Source organism: Leptosomus discolor, chromosome 1 (assembly GCF_034619465.1).
Source record: "Leptosomus discolor isolate bLepDis1 chromosome 1, bLepDis1.hap2, whole genome shotgun sequence".
NCBI classification, from domain to species: domain Eukaryota; kingdom Metazoa; phylum Chordata; class Aves; order Leptosomiformes; family Leptosomidae; genus Leptosomus; species Leptosomus discolor.
In genome coordinates, this window is record NC_141391.1 from 213114064 (window position 1) to 213140921 (window position 26858).

Here is a 26858-nt window from a genome sequence, read left to right on the forward strand (position 1 = left end):
GTATAATTGAGAACGCATAGCATGAAACTAATTCTGAGTAAAGGATTATGTGATGTGAAGTTTATCTTTAACTGGAACTGATCAAGTCTGTTATAGTTACAGGAATAAAAAGGCAATACTGGGTTTAAAAACATGTTTAGCCTAGGTTTTATTCAGAGGGTGTACAGATTGAAGAAACCTAGAAAATGTAATAATGTAAATATAAGAAACAATTATCCAGTCTCAGAAATTATGTGGAATAAATTTACAGGGACCGCAGCAAAGGGTGAGATGTTGCAGGAAATCTTCAAGGCTATCAGTGTAAGATGGCACGGGAATGACAAAATATATCCACTGCATCTTTCTCATGTAAATGAGAATTTTCTGTAGTTGATGATGTAGTACTTAGAGGTACTGGATCACAGGCTCCAAATGATAATAAACTGACACGATTCATGAATATGGAGAAGTGTAAAAGACAAAATCGTATGTTGAGCCATGGATTGCTAGGTTATGTGATTGAAAGCTCGTCCTCGCAAACACGGAGGAGTCTGGAGGCACCAGGGCAGGTGAGGGAATCCCAGTACTCCATTCAGAGAAAGGACCCCCTCTGCCCTAGCTCCTCACGGGGCTGATCCCAGAGAACATCACCCCCACGGTCTGGAGATAACATCCATCATGAGTCAATGGGTTACTCCTATTGCAGACCACCAGCGTTTACTACCCTGGGGCACAGAACTCACTATCCAATGCAGGGGAGGGTATCTTGGGCTTGTGCAAGACTTGTTATGGGATTGAGAACTACACTTAAAATACTGAATTACTATTCCCACTAACATGAGGTTGTATTATCGAGGAGTCTAACATCAAATTAAGGCACAGGCAGAACTAGAGCTGTGTTTGACAAACAATGTATTACAGAAATGTCTATAATCGGGATGGTCTTCAGTTTCATAGAAAGGACTTCAAAGCATTAGGGAATTATGAATTCAAAATTGGAATGAGCTACCCAAATATACTTATTACAATGTCTGGCAAAAAATTGAGTTATATTTAGAGCATTTCTAATTAAGACTTTGAGATCTCAAAGAGATCCATAATTCGCTTTTGCAAACTCAGCCTTTAAACGCTGCAGCGAAAGGTTGTTTTGCAAAAAACCCCATAGTTTTCCCTAGTTTCTTTCCACCTGCAGCAGAAGGCAGAGCAGGTCTTTTAGACGTGTGTAAAACCACTGATAAAAGGGCACACTGAAGCAGTATTACTGCCGGCTTTGATGCCTATGGGGTGCTGCTGGCACGCAGAGTGGTACTCCAAGATTTTGGGAGGCCGATTTCTCCCGCTCCCATGAACTACTTGAGCCATCAGCACTCACTCTCCAGACCCTAAAGGACAGGGCCAGGAAATAAGCCAAGTTATGAAGGAGGAACCTGCAGAGAGATCCCCTCAAAAGAAATTAGAAATGCCATTGTGAAGAGCCACTAAATATCAGAGAGGAGCAACCATGGAGAGAGAGGCAGAAGTGATTCTCAAGAGCCCAACCAGAACCATTCCTGACAGACTTACTGACAACTGCTTGGTCTGTGCTATAATAAACTGGAATCCTGAATAATTACCTGCTATAAAACAAAAATAAAAGAAGTGAGGCATGTAGTGAAAATGACGTCTGTCAGAGCTAAGTTGTGGGATGTAAGGTGGTAATATAGAAAAAAACCCACTTTTGGTGTTATAAATCCAGCATAAAGTCTTTATCTCACTCAACCTTGATCCCACAACAGTGTTTTTTTCATCCTAAAGGTGATGTAAATTGCTTCTTGCTAGGAATACTGGGGTTTAATGTAATTTTGAAAACAAACCTTCTAACTGTGAGAAGTGTATAATCTCAGTCCCTTACAAGGCACAGTAGCCAGTTTGGCAAGTGGGCAGCTCTCCTGAGAGGGAATGTTTTTTGGCATATTCCAAGAAAAAAAATCTGATGGAAAAACAATGACAAAAAAACATCTTAAGAGCAGCACCATGAGGGTGGTGGGAAAAGTTTTAATAGCGGGGTAAGAAACTGGAGTATTAAAACAAGTTACATATGAGCAGGTGAATGGAGGGAGAGGAGCTCTGAGAGAGTAAATGAGCAAAGATATGCAGCAAAATGGAGGAAAACAGTGCTCTGCTTTTTTTTTTTTTTTTTTTTTTTTTTTTTTTAATTCCCGAGTGTGAAGGTGAAACAAAGCTTCTGTAAAGTAGTTGAACAGGCAGTTAGTCTCTAGCTGCTCTGTGCTTGGCCTAAAATAAAGAGAGAAACAGTGACAGGGCTTGGCTGTGTTATTTGATGTTATAATGATTCAGAATCTTCTTAGCCACAGAAGACTGATCATTAGTCTTATTTTCGTTCATTTTTGTCTTTCCTTGGAGTCTTTTCCCCCTTGCTGAGATTAAATAGACCATAAACCAGAAGAGCCGTATGAGCCCTCCTCTCACCCCACTCACTCCCCTAGAACAAGCCATTCTGGATTAAATGGCACCTACAGCCAAACCACAGCTAGTTTGGATTGCATGAAAAGAAACTGACCCGAGGTGAAGCCTTTGGAAACCCAAATCAAGCCTACAACTCTTTTCTCTCTCTCACCACCCTTTCATGCTGCTGCCATTCAGTCCCACCCTCTCCCCTTGAAAGGCTTGAACAAAAGGGTGGAAGAACCTGTCACTTCTAGAAAACCTGGCAGAAATGTTAAAAGGGGTGGGGGGATTCTGGCAGCTCCAGTGCCTCCCATTTCCATCCCTCCCACTTTTGTGTTCCTCTCCCAGCCTGTCAGATCACACAGGAGACAACAACAATGAAGAAGGAGTTTTCCACCCTCCGTGGCACCTTCCCTGTCACCATCGTAGGAATAGGTTATTAGAGTGAGAAATCATGCAAACCCAAATCAGGCAAACAAAGCTATAAAAAGACAACAGAATGAGGAGGGGAAAGGGTAGGGAGAAGTTAAATAACCTATTGTCCAAAAGAGAAAGGAAAACAGATAAAATCACAACATGGAGAGAATAAAAAAAGGCTCAAACAGGGAGATGCTTACAAGCCAGAGGCTTGACAAACAAAGAAATCTATAAAGGCATATAGAAAGGCACTCTCTGGGTTTCTAGTCCTGTTTCCTTTTGCCCTGTTTTGGGGACTGTATCGAACTTAGTGGGTTACTGAGTACCTCTGTCTTCATTTTTGTTGCTGTAAAGAATTACCAGTGGAGGGAGGAAAGCTAATAAACTAATCTAAATGAATACTGTGCCTTGGTTTCAATGGGTACTGTTATACTAATGAATAAAATGGACATAAAATCTTGTAGGTGGGCGAAGCAAGTGCTAGTATTGATATGAATAAACTCTATACACCCCCCAAAACAGGATAGTCACATCCAGATTTCTTACTTGGGTCTGTGCCTGTCATGGTTTAAGCCCAGCCAGCAACCAAGCACCACATAGTTGCTTGCTCACTCCTCCCCCCTCCCAATGGGATGGCGAGGAGAATCAAAACACAAGTAAAACCTGTGGATTGAGGTAAGAACGGTTTAATAACTAAACTAAACTAAACTATAATAATAACAATAATAACAACAAATAAATAAAAATAATAATAGTAATAGTAATAGTAATAATGGTAATGAAAAGGAATATACTGAAAAAAAAGAGAGATAAAACCTAGGAAAAGACAAGTGATGCACAATGCAGTTGCTCACAACCTGCTGACCAAGGCTTGAGTAGCAATCCACCCCTCCAGACCAAATCCCCCCAGTTTATATGCGGGGCATGATGTCCTATGATACGGAATATCCCTATGGCTAGATCAGGTCAGCTGTCCTGGCCATGGTCCCTCCCAGGTTCCTGTGCACCTGCTTGCTGGCAGAGCAGGGGAAACTGAAAAATCCTTAACTTAGGATGAGCACTGCTTAGCAACAACTAAAACATCAGTGTGCCATCAGCATTATTCTCACACTAAATCCAAAACACAGCAGTGTACCAGCTACTGGGAAGAAAATTAACTCTACCCCAGCCGAAACCATGACTATCCCTGAGCTGGACATGGACATTGTCAGTCAGTACTAGTTTGAATGGGTCAAAATTAGTCCAAAATTAAATTACATGGATGGTTATTTGTCAGTCTTTAAGCTTGTTCCAGGGTCCTGCTTTATTTACTAGTACTGAAGTGGCTGATAAGAACAGCAATGCAGAACACAGTAGCAAAGGCAAAACGATTAACACACACCAAGGTATGGAAATAGAAATAATTAAGAAGCAAGGAAAGTTTAAGAGAATTCAGGGTGACCTGAGGTGCCTGAATTACGAAACAACAAGAAGCTCCAGAGCCAGTAGCACTAAATATTAATGCATACGTAGTTGAAGCTGTAGGGACTACTTTCAGAAAGTGAAAAGGAAAATGATCCAACTCACTACAGACTTGTTAGTCCTACCTGAACAGTATAAAAGCTTTGAAACAAAACTCAAAGGAAAAGAAAAATTAAAAATATTTAGAAAAATGCATACAAAGTAAAACATAATTCAGGAATGCCGAAGGTAGATCTTGCTGCAGCAATCTGATTGCTTTTCTTTTATAAAAAAGCCCAAACCACACTGGTTCCATCAGCAAAGGAGCATGAACATCAGCAAAACCATATAAAAGTTAAAGCTGAAGTGTAAACTAGGAGGTGTTAAACTCTGAAGAGGACAGAGAACTGCGGTGTTGCCCACAGACCAGTTAGACAATGGACTGCAAGAGGTACTGCTGAGACTGAAAGTTTTCAGCCTTAAGGAAGGCTGATAGAGATTTTACATAGGCTTTTATACTGTTCAGGGTTTTATATAGGCTTTTATACTGTTTGGGTAGCCTTGGGAGCAATACTATTTAATACTTTCACTAGCAATCATGGCGTAGAAAGTAAGTATGTTAATAAAGCTTGCTGATAATACAGAGAGGTTCAGAGCATCTGCAAAGAGCAAGTGGATGAGTCTGAAAACTGGAGTAATAGAAATGGGATGAAATTCAGTAGTACAGACGGCAAGTGCATGCCTCAAAGGACCAATAACAAAAATTCTTTCATAAATGCAGTGTTCAGTGGGAAATGACCAGGGAGAAGAAGGATTTTGTTGGATATACTAGTTGATGACAAGGTTGTAAGTTGATATGGCCATGAAAATAAATGCTACTCGAACATTTATTAGATAGGTAATGCCATTGGATAAGGTGCTGCTGAGATATGAGGCACTGCTCTCATATCTCAAAAAGAAGAAATATATTTCCCAATTAGAGGATCAGTGTGAACATCTGAGGAACCTTAGGTCTGGGAAAAGCTTCCTGAGTAACTGAGATCAGTTACTATAATCCTGGGACTTGTTAGTTCATTCTAAAACTATTTTAATCAGAGTTAAAGTTGTAAAAATGTCGGAGAGTTTACTACACAATATAAATGTCTAAATAAAACCTAACCATGGTTTGGCTTTGGAAGGCCCTGCTTCCTACAACACAGAATATCCAACAGGTCTTGGGAGGCTCAAGTCGGAGTCCTGTCCTGCTTATAGGTGTGCTGGATGACACTAGACAAGTTCTTTCTTCTCTTTTGATCATTGTTTCGAATTTGTACAGTGGAGATGATGATACTTTATTACCTGTATATTTTGAGATTCACTGCTAAAGAGTAGCCTCTTAGGTACTATTACTTTTATCGGAACTGCAAGTATTGCAGTTATCTGTAGAGAGTGTACTATAACATTTCAAAGACTTTATTTCTTACACTTATTCCTTACGTAGCAGTCAGAATACTTCCCTGGGATATGTCCATGTCCATCCAGGCAAATAAAGCAGGTCTATGGTTTGAGAAAGGCCTGCAGTCCTCATGCCATATACAGACTTCTCCCTCATGTGATTTTGTCCTGTGCCAATTGACCCTCTTCCAATTAACCCTCTCCCAGTAGTAGAAGGGACAGTATACAAAGGGACTGCCCCATAGACAGTTTGGATAGAACCACTCTGTTTGGGGGGGCAAAAAATATGTATTTTATAAGTGTGAGGCATATGCTAGGTCTTAGCAGCAGAAAATGGTCCCTGGCCTGTTTTATTCAATTATATAGATACAGCCACAGTGTCCAATGGCTGGTATCATAGATAGCAAGGTCATGATGATGTACCTGAAATCCTTACCTGTATTTCCTCAGTTCGCTCGGGGCCGGGGGAGTGGCAGGTGTAATGCACCAGTAAGTGTGTGCCCTTCAGCTAGTACATCTACAGGAATCTGAATAACTTGATTGCATTATCATGTGCAAGATATGTTAAAAGAAACCTTTAAAAAGCATTGGAAATGAGGAAAAATTAGTGTGACCAATGTCGAAAGTCTCCTCTATTCTTTAAGCAGGGGGGTAGCTTTTAATGCCAGGCCTCAAGCAAGAGATTGCTTGCCTAATTACCAAAGAAACTGAAAACAGCTGCTGTTATAGACTCAAAGTTAGAGGCAAATGGTGAACTGAGGCATGGAGGAGTTAAGTGGTTTGCCTTAGGCCACAGAGGGAGGTGGTGTCAGACCCAAGATTAGAAATCTCAAGTTTTTCTCATACATTTCTAAGCTCAGATCACTAAAGAGTGCCATCTGGACATGCGTAGATAACTATTTGGGTCTGTCTATCATTCATCCATCTCTAAAATAAATTCCTATCATCTTACAGTTTCATATAATTTCCAGGCAAATAATATTTTATTTAAGTGCAGTTTCTTGCACAACTAATATTTCAGGAAAATAATTCAGGATTAATGTGGTGCCACAGCCACTGGAATAAATTGTGTTCAAGCAAGTAATGATTTGCTTATTTTGAATCATAAAACAAAAGCTGTTTAGTGGAAAATGATTGAGAAATAAACATACGACTCCAGTAAGTTACCTTCAGCCTGTTGGTGAGGTAGCATTTTTTGAAAGATGGGGAGGAAGTGAAGTGAGATATAGGAAACTTTTTTACTGCAGCAATTTAGCACGGAGCAGCCACAAAAAAAAAAACCAACCAAAACCCAAACCAAACAAAAAACCCCAAACCACTACAAATACAGTACAAAACTGCAGCACAAAATAATCTTTGCTACCTCAAGACACTCTCTATAGCAACGTAACATTTTTATCCCTATTATCACTGTCGAGGGCTTTGCAGTTCCAAACCAACAAACTCACATGAAAAAGATCTAAAGCAAACTTTGGACCCAGATTCTCAAGCTTTTTGTTCTAGTTCTGCTTGAGAGTGACATTTGTCAGCCTATCAGATCCATAGGCATGGGCAGCCTTTTGTCATTCAACATTTACCAGAACTCTTGCGTTGTCAAAACCTATTGGCATGATTTCTCCCTTATATTTAAAGTCCTTACTTTATGGCTTTTGCTGCTATGGCACAAATTAATTCTTATGGATGGGGGGATTTTTGGAATTCTTATTTGGATAACAAGGGAGCAAATCAGTTCATATCTCCGTGAAACTTAGGGATCTGAAGCAAACACAAGCAAGCTTTAAAATTACCAGGTTAGACATAAAAATAATTTTTTTTTTTTTTTTTGTAATTCAGTTCACCTCATGTTGTAAACCTGCTACAGACCCTAGTCTCATCTAAAGGATCTTACGCAGAACACAGGACTATATAGCTTGAAAAATCTATGTGAGTGTTCAGCGCAACATAACTTAGATGTGATATATCGATGGCTGGTGTCAGGATATCCGCACACCAGAGAAATAGCCAGTGACAGCCTGGCAAATGTAACAATCAACTGTCTCCCTGCAAAAGAGGGGAGGATGCAGGTGGAGAAACAGTGAGTTTTTGCAGTTCTCTAGTATCTTGTCTGATGGATTTTTGGATATCTGTTCTGGGTAATAAAGGCAAAGCATCTCTACACGTACTGTTCAGTTGGGCACACATATGCACACCTGCAAGCATATATACGCAGCATGTTTGACAAATGCAGGTATCTAAGTCCCAGTTCCAGGATCTAATCTCAGTGCAGCGAAGTGCTTAAGCATTTACTCAAATCCCATTGCAGTATAAAGCTGTTGTTTAAGAATTTTCCAAAATTGTGGCTAATAGCATGTATCTATATCACTGCCATCAGTCTTCCTACTAATTTCAATAAGCTTTAGGTGTGTCCCTTGATATTAACATCCTGGATCTACCTCGAGAGATGGCATTGCAAAAACAAAGCATAAGAATTTCTTCTCTCCCACAGTTCTCAAGAGATAAGTTCAGCCAATCACTGGATCAGAAACACTGACACACAATTTTCTTTTAATAAATTCAATGAGCCAAAGCATTTTGTGAGTCAGAAAAGAGGTGTGAAAAAGAAAAAAAAACCAGCTCCATATATGAATATATATGTATACTCCTCATCCTCCAAGCAGAACATTTCTCAAACCGTTAAAGCGTTTCACAAAATTGCTGTTATTGTTCCAACATTTTACAGCCTCACAAATAATTTTCTGTGTGTGGAAAATAAGAAAAGGAAAAAAATAAACCAAACATTTTATACTTTACTTGGCTTGGTTTAAAATGGATTTAGTGTGCACATAGTTTGAGCACTTAGAATATTTGTAATGCTGTAAAGGTGCTCAGTGACAGCAAAATGATATGTAGCTGCCTGCCTGTGACAACGCTTTAGTAATTCTTCTAGGTATCGCTACACATCTTAATGCTACATTCTGTAGCAACAGTCCCTCAGAGGGTATTTACAGTGTAGGTACCTAAGTTAGGAGATTTGTATACTTTGGCTCTCTTTATACTTTCTGGGGTGAGAAAGCCTTCTCCAGAGAGCAGTTCAGAGGAGAAACGTAGTTTAAGTGCTCTGAATGCACCAGCAAAATCATTCACAGCAAAAACATTAGAAAATATTCTGAATTGCAGCAGTTGTTTGAAGGATTGGAGTGCAGAATTGAAGCACATAAAGGTGAGATAAAACTTTGTTCTTATTTCTGGACTAAATCTCTGCTTCTCTTGAGAACGCCATGCAGTCTTTAACGATTGTGTGGAATACTGACATTCTTAGCTTTTAAGGAAGTTCTTTAAAGGGCTAAATATTGTCTGTGAAGTGTTTTGTGAAGTTAAAGTGCTGGAGCATAGTTAGGTTGATAAACCTCATGATTCAAGTAAAATGTCTCTATCTCAGAGCATCCACTCCAAAATGACAAAGGGCAGAACTGAAGTTGCCTGAATCTCATTTGAACCTCTAGCTGAAACATGTTATGTGAAGCTGCAGCTTAATCTGATGCTTCATCTTCCTTCAGAGAAAGTATTTATCCATTGCCTACTACCAACTGCATACCGATACCGATACATTTTGGGGAACACGGCCTATTTTTTACAAGGAGAAAAAAATGTGCTTTTGTCCAACAGCATTTGTTTGTGAGTGGTAGAAGTGTTGAGTGGTAGAAGTGTTGTCAGCTTTGAAATTCAGGAAATCTCATGCCAGCACAAATTGAAATCAAGACATTACCTAAATGTTCAGTCTCAGGGCTGAGAGCTTTTTGTAAGCATGTATGGAGTTGCCTGAGTCCACAAAACTTAACATAAATGGTTTTCTACTTATATTCACATAAAGAAAATTAGAAAGTCATGAATCACAAGAAAAGCAGTGAGCATGTGAAGCAAGTTATGAATTCAGTGTTATTTGAACAATGTCCTGAGTTCCTATCTACAATCGGAGCATTCTGTAATGCTTAGTCCGTGTCTCTATGAATTTACGAATTTTGGTTTGTTTGTAGAGGTTTACATGTGGTAGTAGTTTACATGCATAAGCATTTCTGATATATAAATAAGCAAAACAGCATGAGGTTGGATGAAAGGTTTAAGTACAGTCTAAATGAGGAAAAATATCCATAAATGACACATTTAAGAAAAAAATACCCCAACAGCCCAAAACAAAAACCCCCCTGCACAACAGAAAGAAAACCTAGATACGTTGCTGAATGGAAAGCATGTCGAAATGCGTTAGAAGATGTTGCTAAATTCAGTACATCTCCCTTTAAACCATGTATTTACATCTGAAATAGTGTAATATATTAAATGACATATATCACCTGCTGATTGAAACACATCACCTAGTAAAATAACAATCAATCTCTGTGTATGAAATGTATCTTTTCTCCTAATAAATTAAATGCAGAGCATGCTAAAGCTGATGCAGCATTTACTGAATTATGTACTGTGAGGACTGAACTCATTTTACCAGCTACTGAATCTGAAACACGAAGTACCGAAACTGATACAGTCCATCAGACACATCAGCTTTCTGGGAAATGCCAATCATAGGGGCAGGGTGAAGCTGCTGTCAGAAAACATTTAGGTCAACAACCGCTCTCAGTAACAGCCATTTGCTACAGCTGATGGCAAAGGTTCAGCAGTGGGGCATGACTGCCAAGATCTCAGACATCTGGAGTTTGATATTCATGGCTCTGTGAGTGTTCGCTATAGAGGTAGAGGTGTAGAAAGATCGATTTAAACATTCTTTAGTTTACTGAAGTAGGGGAGAGCAGCCTACTGTACTTTTTAGCTCACTGAAGAGCAATGGTGGGATGAGCAACTGTGGGATTTTAATTTTCTCAAAAAACAGAGGATCATTCAGTTGTTCAAGTAACATTTGTGCCATGTACAAACTTTGTCTCTTTCCACATCCTTTGAAATGGATACATATATAGACATGAATATGAATATGTACATATATACACATGTATATAAAATAGAGCAAACCCCTCCATATTTGGATTTGTGTTCTCCAAATATGATGGAAAACTGTGATGTTTCACTCCACCAAATTAAATGCAAAATAGTTTTCTACTTGGGTTTCTGGAAAGAAACCAGCAGCTTTGTAGCTGTTGCCAAGTAGGAAGTCACATGCCTGTGCTGAACAACAGCAAACGGAGCCTGTCAAGCGGACTCATCATCCTTCTTTTCATGCAATACACCCAAAGAGAGAGCAAAAAGAAGTTTCTGGGGCCAGTTTCATTCTTTATGTCACTCAATGGCTAATTCTGTTGAACTTCTACTTAATTGTTAATTTTTACTTCTTGAAACGCGATGTGTGTGTAAGATGGGTTGGTCATACGAAACAACTAATTTGGACTGATTTTGCTCCCTCTGACAATACGTGCTGATTTAAGGAGCTAGTTACATGTAAGTCAGTCTACCAGTAAATCTTTGCAAAGTCATTGATTACTTGACTGATCAATAAAGCTGGAAAATATCAGGGCTTTCATTTGCTGAAAGACAAATTCCTGCATCCCAAATTACAAAGCGGAGAGGCTCCAACAAAAGGTGTCTGCGTCATGAGCCTACAAAGGTCTGTCCTCAAGGTTTCTAATTAAGACCAATATTGTATGTTTCATCAAAGTAAATTAGGAGTAATTCCAGTGAAGTGGGAGATACTGAAGTGAAGTGATAACCTTTAATTAATTTACATTTTAAAAAAGACCTGAAGGAGGAAAACAAAGTTGCTTGGTTCCATTGAGCAAGAAGGGCATCTTTTAAAGAGTTTTGTTTTTTTTTGGAATACACACAAGAGCCTCATTAGACTTCTGGCATCTGTCACATTAACCTAAAAGTCTCAGGTAAGAGCCACCTTACCCTGTCTATGCTTCAGAAAAAAATAAAACTGGGAGAGAAGCTGATCCTTTCAGAAAAACAGAGGAATCTTTTAAGGGTCATGGCTCCAGCTGTGGATAACGGTGCAGTGTGTTCTCCTTCCCAGAACCTCAGCACTGTTCTCATAGCCTGGCAATGATGTTCACAACAGGCAAAAATCTCTATGAGGCTGAAATATGTGACTGTAGGAGGCCTTCAGCATCTCCGGTGGCTTGACAAATAAAGAATGAGTCACCTTCTCCTTGTGATTTGCTCTGTTTTAATTATTTCTCTATTTTTGCAGTACAAATTCACAAATAATGGGAGGTTCCTGTTGCTATTAATTTTCAGGCACAGTTTTTGGGCTTTGAAGTAGCTAGACACCAAAGCTAGCTGCTGAAATGTCTTTGAAATACTAGACTTCAGGCTCATTTTAGGCACACCTGCTGGCCCAGCAGCTAGGAGAGAAGAAGCTATGAAAGAGACTGAGATCCTCAAAGTCTCAGTCTGCCTCGTGGTCTTCTCCTCACCTGGGGCAAATGCGCTATGTGCACAGCATGCAGCTTCTCCCACAGCTTCATCTCTGCTGCTCGGTGAGTGGATGAAGGTGGGAGGACTGGAATCACGACCCCATTTCTCTATTCCTTTTTTCAGGAGTGTACAAAGTGGGCAGGAGGAGCGAAGGAATGGCTTTCATTCCAGAAAGTGAGACACCACCTAGTTAAGGATGAAGGTCTAGTTGTGGTTCAGTCTTCTTGACAGGTAACTGGAGCGTACCCAGTACCTTCCAGGACTGAGCCCAGAGAGTGTACCATGAGCTGAAGCAAAGCAATGAATGAGAAGAATTCTATATTTCCATTTAACCGGGAGCTAGACACCTCCTCTGCCACACAGAAACGAATTTACAACTTTTAACGAGCAGCACTCAGTAAAAATAAAATGACTTCAAACACAGCATTAAAGCTTTTCTCAGAAAAGCTCTAATGTAAATTTTATATGGAGCACACTACTGTACATGCATTTGTTATTTGCATTTGTTATTTTATTAAAAAGTAGAGCCTAATCAGGATTGCCTAGTTCTGGGGAGAAAGGGAATGGGATTAAATATGAAATAACAGTTGGTTCAGGATTCCTACCCACTCAGGAGGCTTCTGAAATGTTCTGTCATTTTCTAGAGATTTATATATTAAAAGTGTCTGCCCCATCATAATCACTTAACATGCTTTAAAAAGCACATAAACACAAGGGGGGGTTTCATTATGGCATATGGGAGAGAGATTCTTCTCAGCATTGGTCCAATTTTGCTCGCATTATAGTCAAATGCTAAATGTCCCATGGACTTCAGGGGGAGTCAAGCCTTTTGAAAAAACCTATTCTTTATAAAAAAGCATAAAGCAGGCAGTCTGCAACAAATATAGATTTTCCAGTAAGCTAGGGACAAGGTCTAGATTCAAACAAATAGTATCATATAGGTGCATTTTTTTCAGTGGCAAAAAAAGGGACAAAAGTTCAGTTGGACAGATTGCCTTTCCAAGACTGATCCAGGAAACTTTCTTCCTTTATTAGCCCTAATTTTGAAGGGATTGTGTTAGTTCTTTATCTTCCCTCTTATTCTTCCTCCCATTTCTCTCTTCCCACACCCACACAGAGGACTTCTAAATCTCAGCACAAGCCTGATAATATCTTCTCCTCTTTAATGTATGTTTCTGTGGAAGGAAGAATCAGCAGCTATTAGCAGCTTGTGACTGAATGCTGTATGAGGCTCTCTTTGTAGTATGTAATTGCACAGGAAAACACAATTTATCAGATAAGCATTGCAGAAACCATGCTGAATGTACAGAATAGGCATCGTCCTGGTCAGCCACGGGTGAGAGAGGGGTCGGGTTCAAGGCTCAGGGTTTCCTCACTGGCAGGGGTAGGTAGGTAGTTGGGAGCAGAGCCAATTGCTAGATCCTGTGGCTTAAGTATCTTTTATTTAAAAGGCAGAGCAATGTTAAGTTGTTTGCTGAGATTAGATTTCGTTCCCGTATCACACCCATTGCTCTGAGGCTTCTGGGTTTAATGTGTTGCACCAAGCTTTGGGTACCACCATCCTGAAATTGCATTTTATGGCTTTAAAACCCCATTGTCTCCTCTGACCTCCTGCATAATACAAAATTATACACTGTAATTCCTGTGCTAAGCCTAATCAGTGACTTCTGGCTGAGCCAGAGAAGAGCTTTCAGAAAGACACTGATGTTTGATTTTAGAGTCTTTAAAGGGAGGGAAAGACAGCACTTTTCATATGAAGTCATTTTGATGGTTAATTAGCTTTATTGTTAAAATCCTGCCCTACCTCATTTGGCTTTGCCTTCCTTCCATTCCTAGCTTTGGGATTTTGTTGCGCCTTGAGTATAAACTTGCACTTGCAGAAAGTTGTGTAGTCAGAGCTCTTAATAGGCACTGGTGTTTGAAGCACAAGTGTTGCTGTCTACTCTGCATACAGACAACTTTTATTCCAGTGCTTAGGATACCTTAACTCTGCCGTTGTAACCAAAACCTACCTGTTGGTAGGAAGGGTTGGAAAACAAGGTGTTTGGTCATTTTCTGTTCCTCACTGAAGGCCAAAAACCAGGTACAATGTAACGGGTGTCCTACTCAGCCTCATACGGACAACAGAGTCAGGACCAGCTGTCTCAGAAAGGAAAATCACAATTGCATACAAATAGACTGTAATTTGTGTCGGGAATATGAAATCTGATTAGACAAGGAACTACAGGAAAATGCCTGGTTCCTTTATTTTTCTAAAACTTGCTAAAAGCAATTAAAAATATGCCCTGGTTATGCACTTAACATTTGGGCTTTACATTAATTACCTTTTCCTGAACAAACTAAAACTGAATGCATTGATGTGGCAAGTTTAATGGCATGTAACTGAAAAAAAAGTAAATGCAATTATTCCTTTTCACCTCCTTACAATGGGTGTAAAATAAAAGAATAAGCTTGTTGGAGGTATGCACACTGGTGAAAGTATGGGCATTCCCCTGGTGCAAATCAGTTCGGTGAGTCTGGATTTAGGCACAGACTGAGGGAAATAAAGATGATACCATTAATGAGGTGGTATCTGTAAAAAGTTTTAAAATGAAATCCAGCATGTCACGTGCTAGAGTCCAAATTTACTGACACAAATGGCCAATTTCAGTTTAGTTCACGAGGTTTTGCATCTGACCACCAATGTCTAATAAGTTGTAGAATGTTCCCAATGGACTACCCTACATATTTTGAAATTATCTACTTTCCTTCAGTACAACAGTCCCACTAATGATGTTGTTGAGAACTACTGCATTTGAGAATAAGGGAAAAGGTTTATTTGGATTTAGGAGATATCTCTAGATCTAAGAACGTGGAAATACCCTCACTATTTTTTTGACACCCTTTCTCGTTTTGTAGAAAAATATAATACATTTTTCCTCATGGAGATACTAGAAGACTGTTTTTGAGATGCTCAGATATTACAGTAGCCACCTGTCTAGGAAGAGAGACAGAATTTGGAGTCATCCAGCCCAACAATCTTTGGAAATGACATGAATTTTGTCATTTATTATTTGTGTGGCAATAACATCTGGATGTTGTGATAAGGGACCTACTATGTGATTAGCTGTAGGCAGTGTAATGGAAAAAGTGTCCCACCCTGTATGAGGTTTGTTTCTTGGGTTTAGAGATGAAAAAAAACTGGTGGATTTGGAAAACACTGAAAAGTATAAAAGAACAGCAAAATGATCATGGCTGGTATGGTAAGTAAAGATCACAGTCAGGCTGCAGAAAGGTATTTTGAAGCTCATTTGAGGCGATTACTCCCCTCAGTCCCTACCATACCTCTGTGGTGCTTTCGGCACCCCATCTACAGCAGGAGCAGAAGCACGGTGGCTGTGTGAAGTCTGCATGGGCCTTGTCTGCTACGATACCTAGCCTGTATCAGAAATAGTGTGACCGGCAGGAGTAGGGAAGTGATTGTGTGCCTGTACTCAGCACTGGTGAGACCACACCTTGAGAACTGTGTCCAGTTTTGTGCACCACAGTGTAGGAAAGTCTTTGAGGTCCTGGAGTGGGTCCAGAGAAGGGCAATAAAGCTGGTGAAGGGTCTGGAGAACAGGTCTGGTGAGGAGCGGCTGAGGGAACTGGGGGTGTTCAGCCTGGAGAAGGGGAGGCTGAGGGGAGACCTTATCACTCTCTACAACTACCTGAAAGGAGGTTGTAGTGAGGTTGGTGTTGGTCTTCCCAAGTAACTAATGGAAGGACAAAAGGTAATGGCCTCAGGTTGCACCAGGGGAGATTTAGATCAGGTATTAGGAAATATTTCTTTACTGAAAGAGTGGTTAGACATTGGAATAGGCTGCCCAGGGAGGTGGTGGAGTCACCATCCTGGAGGTGTTCAAAAGATGTATAGATGTGGTGCTTAGGGACATGGTCTAGTGGTGGGCTTGGTAGTGTTAGGATAATGGTTGGACCTGATGATCTTAAAGGTCTTTTCCAACCAAAATGATTCTATGATTCCATGATAAATTGCATGCAGGTTACTACAGGTGTTGGTACAGGTGTTTGCAGACAGACCTATGTTTGCTCCACAAGTGCTGTGGGTGACCGTATGTTTGCAAGTCTCAGTTTAAAGTTGCTGCCATGTTGATTTGATGTTCTTCATTGATGACACAGACCTGGTGTGCTAACAAAGCTGAGCAGCTTTTAGACGAGACCTTTCTCATCTGTCTACGTGCCATTGAGCAACAGCAGGTGTGTCTGCAATGGACTGTGTGCCCTTACTAAGGCAGCAAACTTTCACAGCAGATATGAGTTTGCTCATGTTATTTTGGAAAGCAAAGCCTTATTAAAAAAAAAAAAAAAAGTTGAGTCAGAAATGCAATTGCTGTTACTTGTGGAATACAGATCATTTGAAGAGTTTTATCTCATTGGAAAAAAAAAAAGCCAAACAAAAAACAAACAACAAAAAAAAGCCCCACAATGTTAATTTTGTGCTCATTTTCATGTAATTTTCAAGTAGGCTCTGTTTTATGTTCAGTTGAGGTATGGATCCAGATGGCTTTGACATCCAATTGAAATGCACAATACACAGTGCACAAAGGTTAAAGGATCTTTCTAACAAAACGCTCAAGACCCCTTCAACTGCTGCTTTCTTGCCTTATATTTCTCGCTTAATATACCCTGTCTTACTACTGCTTACTCTATATTCACCTGGACTTAGCATCATACAGGTTTTATTTCTGCCCTTTTACGTGGATTTAGTTGATAAATCTAAAGAAACAGCAGTCTGGGAGAGTGAAAGTGCAACCACAAACTGTTGAGAGTAAATGGCAGTGTGTAGCACTTTGGGCTGGGGCAATGAGAGTTCACTGTAACAGAGCATAAATTGATAGAAAGGTGTTGGCAGTTTACCATTGCTATGACAGCTGCTATAAAAGTATTTTTCTAGGTGCAAGAAACACTTAATGAAATGCCCTGACCTGTGTTATGTAGGAGGTTGGATTAGATAAACGTAACAATGCTTTAAAAATTAGTCTATGAACTATGGATATTGCCATGAAAAGGACTTACGAACATAAATAGAGAATGTTAACATCCTCCAGAATGAAAAATAAAATGCAAACTATAAATGTCTTTAACAGGACACTGTTCTATTATCTAACTTAACCAACTTCTGTTGAATTCTATATATTTCTCAGTTTTAGGTTTCTACAAACCAGTCTTGAATTTGTGATGCATTTCCCAAATTGGTGGAATAAAAATGGATTGGCCTAAATGAGAAACAGCTTATAAGACTACCAATTATCAACAAAGCGTATTTCAGTATCAGATTTACTGGGGAAAATTTTTCTCTCTACTGCTGTCATTCATGGTAGCAATGCAGGGAGAAATAGGGGAAGACAGAAATAACTTCTTTAAGTTTGCAGTAGAGAGCAGACCTTTTCAGAAGGTAGTAGTTCAAATGTTTTATAATAAAGGAGTTAGTTTTACCAGTAACAAAGTTTTTCTGATTCTAATGAAGATCCTTGCTGAATATTGATATAAATTAACATTTTATTTTTCTTTATCTTTGCTTCACTGATGGAAATTACTAAATTTAGGGAGAAGGTAGAATCTATCTGAAGGTTTCATTAATATCTGAATATTATCCAAAAAATTTGTATCTCTGTTCTAAAAGAAACCTTCAATATCTGGAATATACAGGATGGCAATGAAATTAAATTAATTTTGCTGCTAACCCAGTGAGTATATTGATAATGTACTGTGTGATTATTTTGGATGTCATTATGAAAATGAATTTTATTAAGGTTTTATACTGCCATCTAGTATCTAAGCACCTCCCTCGTTTCAGCATTAATATAGAAATGCCTTCTTGGGATTTTTGGAGTATCAGTCTCTTGGTTTCTGGAGAGAGGAATCTCTAGATTCAATTCAAGTGGGTAAGTTGGGATCCAAGAATTTTTCTTATCATTTAAATGCTACCACTGCAATTTGCATTGATGCTGTTTTTCTCTAGTGCTTTTAAAAAACAGGGGCCATATCCTTCCACGTTCTATGCAAGTGAATTTTTTGCATCTTGCAGGATCAAGCTCTAATCTTATTTGACAGATTAAATTGCTGGTGATTCTGATGGGATTTGAAAGATTCCTTGGTATCATCAGCCTGGGAAAAGCTAAACGACAAACTGCATTTTTCCAAGGAATAGATGTTAAAGTGGGTAAAATATGGCACAGAGATCAGTAAGGTGAAGGGGCCAGACTCTTCAAGCAGTGCAATTTCTTGATCCTTCACTCCCATAATAAGAAACCCAAGTCTTCATTTTGTTCCTAGTTTGCATTCAGACCTCCTGAACTTAAAGCAAATAGTGAGTGGTGAAACTTTTCCTGCCATATTACAGGGCTGGCTAATCAGTGCCTATTATGTTGTAAAAAGCTCTGCTGATGTGCCTCTTACAGTTTTAACCAGTAACACACCTACCATCTGACATTGTGCAATTAGCCTGCACTTCTAGAGTCTGCCAGAAAAAGCAATAATACTGCATCAGAGAAAGATCATTATCTAAGGCACCTCGCAGACACTAAATATGCACAGTTCTGCTACATTTGCAGCCCACAAAGGATAAAGGCACCAATAACTGTGCGGTGTTAAGGCATTTACTTGCATTGTTTCAGGGAAAGCCAGGACTGTCAGGACTTCCCACAAGCAGGCATAAAAAAGAATAAAAATAAAAATAAAACCCACCAATGTTTTGGGCTTTTTTTCCTTCCGAAGTAGTGAATTAGTTCATTAGTTTGGGGAAAGTGAAACATCAGTATCAGCAGAGCTTGGCTGGGTTCTCTCGGTGTGAGTCAGTATTATTCAGACCCAGGGCTGTGTTTTTACTGCCTTTTCTCATACAAAGGAACACAAACTTTCCTTTAGTGCTTGCATTGGCAGGAACTGCTCTAGGTGAGAAGGGGGAGTTCTGGGAGGAGGACAGTGCTCTCAGATGCTGTAGGACTAGCAAAGGTGGTGCCCAGCTCCCTAACCTGTTTATAAGGGGATCCTGCTGTGGTCCAGAGGGCTTTATCCCCATGTTCAGTGCAGTGCAAATAGCAGTCTGAGGTTTTCATTCCCCAATTTATGTGGCATTCCTTTGCCAGGCTGCTCAGACTCAATGAGTACCAACCTGAGGATCTCTACACTGCAAAAAACTCCTTCTGTGCTTCTAGGTCCTTACACATACTCTGCAACAGTGCATTACCTGTGAAGGGAAATTGCATTGATTTCCCTGATCGCAGAACACAAAACAAGTGAACAAACAATCCCAGCAAAAAATACTGCGGACTGAAATGTAAACACATTTTTCAGCTTGCTTAGAAACAACCATGAGCTACTTTACCTGGGAAAGTCCCTGCTACCACCAGCCCTGGGAAATTCCCCGGGGGGTCCTTGCTAACCCTGCGATGGAAACTACAGTCTCTTATGATTTCTTTTCTGTGCTGAGTTAAAAAAAAAAAGGCAAAAGCTAAGGATTATAGATCCATCTACAGCAATAGTTAATGTAACTTGCATTAACAGTTAAAAATCTTGCAGGAGGAATATATGAAAATTACTGCTTTCCAAGAAGATCTGTTAATTACTATTAGTCAGTATACTTACAAGGCACCAGTGGAAACTTGGCTCTCAATAAGTACCTATTAAACCATGTTAGAGAACATCATTTTTATGTTTAATATAAAACCTGCATGAATCATCTGTTCATTTAACACTGGGTCATATCTTCAGCTGGTATGAATCAGTCAAACACCAGCAAGAGAGCTGGTCAGTTTACATAGATCAGGATTTGGTTTAGCATTTGCTACATGGAAAACAGAATGGCATTTCTTTTCTTTTAACTTTTTACAGAAATCTGGAGTTTGTTCCATTTTCTGTCACCCATCTGGCAGAATTGTAATTAATAGGATTTAGAGCCACGACACTGAATATGTTAGACAGTCACACAATCAGGCAAATTTGCAATGTAATTAATAGATGTAGAGGACATGATCTGTTTAAGATCACAGGGACTTGGATGCAGTACCAATTCAGATAAATCAGGCTGTGCTGCCTTGTTTCTAAATAACAGCCTGTTTTAAATAGGACAACCACCTATGTGTTCTTTGTACTTAAATCTGGGGCTGTGTTGGGATAGAAAATACAGTAAAATGTGGTCAGCATCCAACAACATGCACTTATGACCAAACTTTTAGCATCTCCGTTGCTGAAAGCATAGACATGCTCCTGCAGATCAAATAGGAATATCCTGAGAAGTTATTGCCTCCGAGTTACCACCCATCAGCTAAAACATGCTCTTGTGCATTGACTGTTTGCGCAGTGTAACATAACCCAGTAGCTTCTAAGTCATCATCAATTCCTGCACTTTCCTTACATGTGTGGCAACTAGCACCAGCTGAGTGGACTTTTGCTAACAGGGACAATGTTTTCTTAAGCCACTTCGAGCCAACTTTAAGAGCTTGCCTTCCTGTCCTGAGCTGTTGTGACATTCTTTCTGCAAAGGCAGGCTGTTTTTCTTTAAGATTCTAGGCCATATTAACTCAATGAGAGGTAAATACCCATAATTTTGCAGCTCAGTTTAGGCTTTGTGACCTTGCCAGCTGTGAGCTGAAGATATTTTTCAGAATTCTATGGCTATGTATTTTTCATCAGTTGCAGTAATTCAACAATTGCACAAGTCATTTCACTATTTTCTCCCCAGTTCATTTATTTGTGACAAGTCTGAAGGGAAAACATTAGGTACTGTCCCTGAGATCTCAAATACAACAAGCACACGGAGAGTAAGCTGTGCACAAATACGTTCATCCATCTGCAAATGTATGCCTTTCTACGTAGGGCCCAATCCTCATATGTACATTTTACTTCAAATAATGTTTTTCATCAGGGCAAAAGTTGCAGAATCCAGCTTGTAATGGTGGACAGTGTAGCTGCTTTGTGAGAAAACAAAACAAAACAAAACAAAAAACTTGAACTATTTCATCTGGAGGACACTACTGGAAAAAAAGAAGTCTGTCTGATTTATTCAGTTTAATTTAAGGACTGCAACTGAGGGACCTAATTTAAGAGTTTAGCAGTTTTAGGCTTCCTGTAAGTTTCATGTAGAGAAAGGCTCTTCCAGGTCACCTGGTCTGGAGGTCACCTGGTCCAACTCACTTCTCAAGCAGGGTGACCTAGAGCCAGTTGCCTAGGACTACGTCCAGCCAGCTTTTGAATATCTCCAAGGATGGAGGCTCTGGCCTATCAGCCTCTCTTCCCGGTTCTATATCGTCTGCAAGCTTGCTGAGGGTACACTTTACCTCATCATCTAAATCATTAATGAAGAGGTTAAACAGGACTGGACCCAGCATTGTCCCCTGGGGTATACCAGTAGTTACTGACCATCACTGATCACCACACACTGGACCCAGCCATTCAGCCAGTTTTCCGTCCACCTTACTGTCTGCTCGTCCAGCCCGTATAACAGCAGCTTAATATCATAGAATCACTTAGGTTGGAAAAGACCTTTAAGATCATCAAGTCCAACAGTAAACTTAACACTGCCAAGTCATCTCATAGCTTGTCTATGAGGATCTTGTGGGACACAGTGTCAAAGGCCTTAGAAGTTTAGGTAGATGATATCCACTGCTCTTCCCTCATCTATCAGGCCAATCATTTAATTGCAGAGGTTTATCAAGTTGGTCAAGCATGACTTCCCCTTAGTGAGGACATGCTGCCTGCTCCCATAAGATGTAGGAGTTCATATCAAAGATCTCTAGAGGAGATTACACATGGTGTTATGTCCAAACCAGATAGCTTTCTAAATGAGAGGGTCCTGCCTATCTGTTCGCTCCCCTAATTCTCTGTTAACTGGATGAGGATGAGCCTGGTGGACCCCAGCTGCTAAACATGCTGTGTGCTTGCCCTGAGTCAGCGAATTTGCTTCTTGGAAAAGTTCTGAGTTTCCAAGATAATTTATTTTAGTCAAAAATACATACTTTTTAATGTTTAGCAGTGGCATTGGCCATTTTCAGATATATATTTCAAAATATTTGAGCCTATATAAATTGGGAGTTCTAGTATTGAGATACAAACAAAGAAGAAAACAAAATAAAATGCCTTTTAACAGAAATGTTGACTTTGGGAGATAATCAAATAAGCATTGCCAGCCTTTCTGATTGGCTGCCAATGAGATGGAACTGCCTGGTTTATATATTTATATATAGCTGTAGAGACATAGATATGTAGTGAACAGATGTGAAAGATAGGCATAGGACAATTACAGAAAACCTGTCAATCCTCTTAAAAATAATAATTATATAAGTGGTTTCCTCTTAAAATCAAATGTTTTGAGAATATAAACATGTACTAGATATATGAATATATATATAGTAAATACCATAAGAAGACCAAAACTTTTCTCTACCCAGAATCTCAGCTTCAATTTGAAATTCCTTCTTTCTAAAGCCTTCCTTCACTTTTTATTTTATGAGTAGCTGAACGACAGTTTGAGTCGGTCACGTATCAGGTGCAAAACAGGAAGGAAATTGTTTCAGAAAGACTGGACTCCAATCCTGATCCGTGCTAAGCTGTTTCCCAGGTCTCTGAGCCTGGACGTGGAGCATTTCCTGCACCAAGATGGCACAGTATCAGGCTCAAACCTAACAGAGAGCTTGAACAGTGATCTGTAAGATAATCAGGTATTTGACTGACTCATTTTGACATCATGGTGACAAAAAGGTAAGCAAGGAAGATTCATTCTTAGACTTAAATAAAAAAGCTTTCAAATGTTTTCTTCTACAAAAATAAATACTCATTTACATATTATGCTGGTGTGCTAAAAATAAGTTCTCATTGGCTTCTTTAACAGTCTCAACAGATGTAGATCAAGTCTAGGTTTTTCCAGGGTGATGCTCAGTTTGAGGGTTGTGTTTCAGATTATCCAGCCTTGGTTGTCCCTTCAGTGTTCAGCCGCTATTACATGCTGGACTCACACTGCATTTCCCTCTATCCTCAGGAAGCTCAAATTCCACTGAGAAGGAAATCCAATGCATGTTTTGATAGCAAAAATACAGAAGAGCAAGAAGGGGAAGGAGCCTGCGTCAACTTTTAAGACCTCCAGATACATTAACACAATTAAAATGCAACTGTGTTTTGGAAAAAGCAAGTATCTATTTCTGGAAAGAAAGGGATGATTTGCTCTAATTTAGTAAATTTAAAAAGTCACCATGAATGAGTCCATCAGTTAAAAGCTGCACACAGAGAAACGAGATCCAGTGTAAAAAGCAATGTAGGGCTACTTTTATGAACAACAGTAAAATACTCATAGTTTATACCAAAGAAAAACTTAAAAGCTTTTTGAGCAACAATCTCCTTTATCCCGGTCTCCCAAGGTGGACCGGACTAGCAGAATTAAGAGAGTCACTCTGTGGCCATGCATGATGGATGCTGTCTGTGTTACATGTCTGCTTGCATCCCATTGTTCATCAGATGTTATGCTCTTTTAAAAGGTTGCGGCAAAGCAGCAATGAGGAAAGCTGCTTCTTGGCTTTATTCTGGCTGCATACAAGAGCCTCAAGGGTAGTAGTTGGGGTCTTCAAGGAAAATAAGGGTTCAGGGGATGGGGAGAAAGGCTTATTAAGACAGAGGGAAGACATAGGTGCTGTTTGAGTGTAGGCTGCTGGGAGAAAGAAGGTGCACACTATTGAGGAGACCTTAGTAATGAAGGTGAAGCTACAGGAGAAAAGGTTTCTTGGGGACCCAGAAGGGACAAACTGGGATCTGCTGCAGTTCAGCTGCTAGAAAGCCTGAAATAAAGCCTATCTTCCGCAGGGACAGAAGGAACACGGAAAGATTTATTTATAAACTGGGATATTTCTGTTCTGTCTCAGTCTTGGTTTTCCTTACAGGAGAGAAAAAAGAAGTCACGCATATAGTTTCTGTGGTAACAGAAATGCGTTCCAGAGCTTACAGAGCCTTCTGGTGCTTTTGGGAAACCACTCTAAGGAAAGAGTCAAGCCTCAAAACTCTGGCTGAATCAATGTCCCAGCACAGTGTAAAGTACTTTACCACTTTTTGCCTTAGCACTTCCATCTGCAGAATGGGAATTTTACAGCTGCATAAGGCTGCTGCAAAGAGAAGTAATTGATGTTTGTACAGTGCTTTGCAAGGCTAGCATTTTATTGTTACTTATTTGTTTATCCAACAACCCATATTATTCTTTCATCCCAGCAATAACACTCTACAAATAGTACATCTCTTCAAAGAGGATGAAATCAGGACATCGAGGGTAAGAACGGACTACTAACATGTATTAATGATGGGAAGACTGTTTCCAGACATTTGCATAAACATGTTAGGGGAAAGAAAAGACTCAATACAAAACATAGTTCAGATCTTAAGCAAAAAGTTATGTTGACATCTTTTTATTTTCACTTAAACCCCTCTTAATTTAAGAAAAAGTGACAAAGAATTAACAATACAAACAAAAATATAAGAAAGAACAGATTACTGACCTGAAGCAAAACAAAATTGCACTGGTCACCCTCAGTAGGATTCATTTCTCCGAATATGATGTCTATGATATCTGCAAGTTCAGTGTCCAACCTCCATTAGTCGTCTACACCAGTGGAAGCAGGCACTTTGAGGGGCCATTAAGCTCATTTCCTTTAGACATACTGTGTTTTGAGAGGTCCTCGAGATGAAGCTTGAGATCAAATGGACAAATAATTCTTAATGTTTATTAATAAGAGTGCATTTGAGCCGCGTTGAAACTGAATCTGGAGGCAAACTCAAAGGGAACATGTTGAGTATGCTCCCTGCTTTTATGCTCCTCTCATGACGTTGTGTTTGAGCGGCCATGACAGCATCCAATGGTTGATGTCAGTCAGATGGATTTTCCTGCAATGACACAGAAACAGACAGCGTTTGTAAGCAATCTGAATTCAACCCAAATTGCTAACATGTTTAATAATGCATATAATTGTGTCTCAGGAGCATAGCAGTCTTCAGACTGCTTCTGGAATCGGTTAGGTCAAAAGTAGTACAGGTGTAAATATAGTGTAAATATAGTAATTTGATTTGTCATTATTTTTTGATCTTTTCATTATGCCATTAGATTTTCTTTAAACCTTCTACAATTTGTAAGGGTTTTTTGTTGTTGTTGTTTGTTTGTTTACTAGTTTTTTGGTTTTGTTTTTCTTAGGTTTTTTCCTGTATGATTTCTAGATCTGGTCACTGTATTCCAATGGAGTTTGCAACTGTCCCAACAGAAGAACTGTTACCCCTCTGTATTTATACTGTATTTCCTTCTATCAATTCATGGATCATACTAATATTTCACTACAATAACACGAGACTTCCACACAGATGACAATCTGCTCTGCTCCCGGAGTTATTGCTTCCCATTACAGGATTAAATAGTTACATAGAAGCTTTATACTCTTTGTCGTAGGTCTGTGTTCTTGTTTGTATTTTTTGCTTCCGCCCGACTGACCAAGCAATCTAGGTCACTTTTGTGTTTTCTGTGCAGCTGTATAATTATCTGTGATGATTTCTTCCACTCACCTAGACCCTTGTAATTCAATTACTTTGTATTAAAACTTGTAATACATTGTATTAATTCTGATTCAAAGTCAATTAACACCTTCATGACTGTCAGTGGTCCTCCTGTACCATGACTGTGAGAACTTAGACCCAGATCCTTACAGGGTCTGGTAAGAAGGACATGCCTTCTATTGGTTTCAATGGGATTAAGACTGTTGAATACATGTGTGAATTGGAGATTGAAACTTCTTTATTCAAGCTTCAGTTCATAGCCCCAAAACAGATTTTAACTGTCTCATAGTTTTGGGAAGTCGACTATTCACTTTAGACTCAACCTCTTCTGATTGCTCGTGGAAAATGCTAGGGAGTTTTTCAGTAGAACTACCAAATTGTAAGTCATAATGTGAAAAGGGTGGCTGTTAGATCGTGGAGCTCTTTGCTTTCTTTCTTTCCAACCATTAGCATGCCATCTGATCCTGTGTCCCTATCAAACTACACTCCTTTGCATTGATGCGCACTGTTTCATAACTGGCAGTCCAGGAGCACCAGAAACTGGGCATCATTTTGTTCTCCCAGAAGCAGATGACAAATATCTGCAGGTAATCATTGGCAGTGGGTTCAGATTCTTTATTTTGTTCCCCGCTGATTACACAGGATCAAAATCAATGGTGTCACCCTGTTACTTTTAAAGTTGACTTCACGCACAGTACTTCCACATGAAAACCAACATTGCTACTTCCTTACTGTCGTGTTGGGGTTTCTTCTGAAACTCCAAACTGTATTTCTTCAGCAAATACAACTCCAAGATCTGCCAGAAGCACTGCTATGGATGATATGGGGGCTAGGTTCCTTTTAGATTTGATCTTAGGAAAACAATGCACATTATAACAACATAAAAATATCGTTCTTCTGAGAATATTATTGTTCTTTTCCTGAAAAACACAAAAGTGTACCAGAAATTTCTAGGTTTTCACATTTCGGCATGTAGGTCATGATGTGTACAGTAAAGATAAAAAAATGCAGGAAGAAATCGGCTCTGTTATCATTTGAAATGTATGATTCACTACAAGTAAACACATGTTTCTCTTTCTCTTTTTTTTCTGCACAGTAATGAAGTTTTAGGTAATAAAATGTGTTGCCTGAAGATAAGAAGCACTATCTAAAACACATTTCTGTCAATTAAATTGTCTTCTATTACT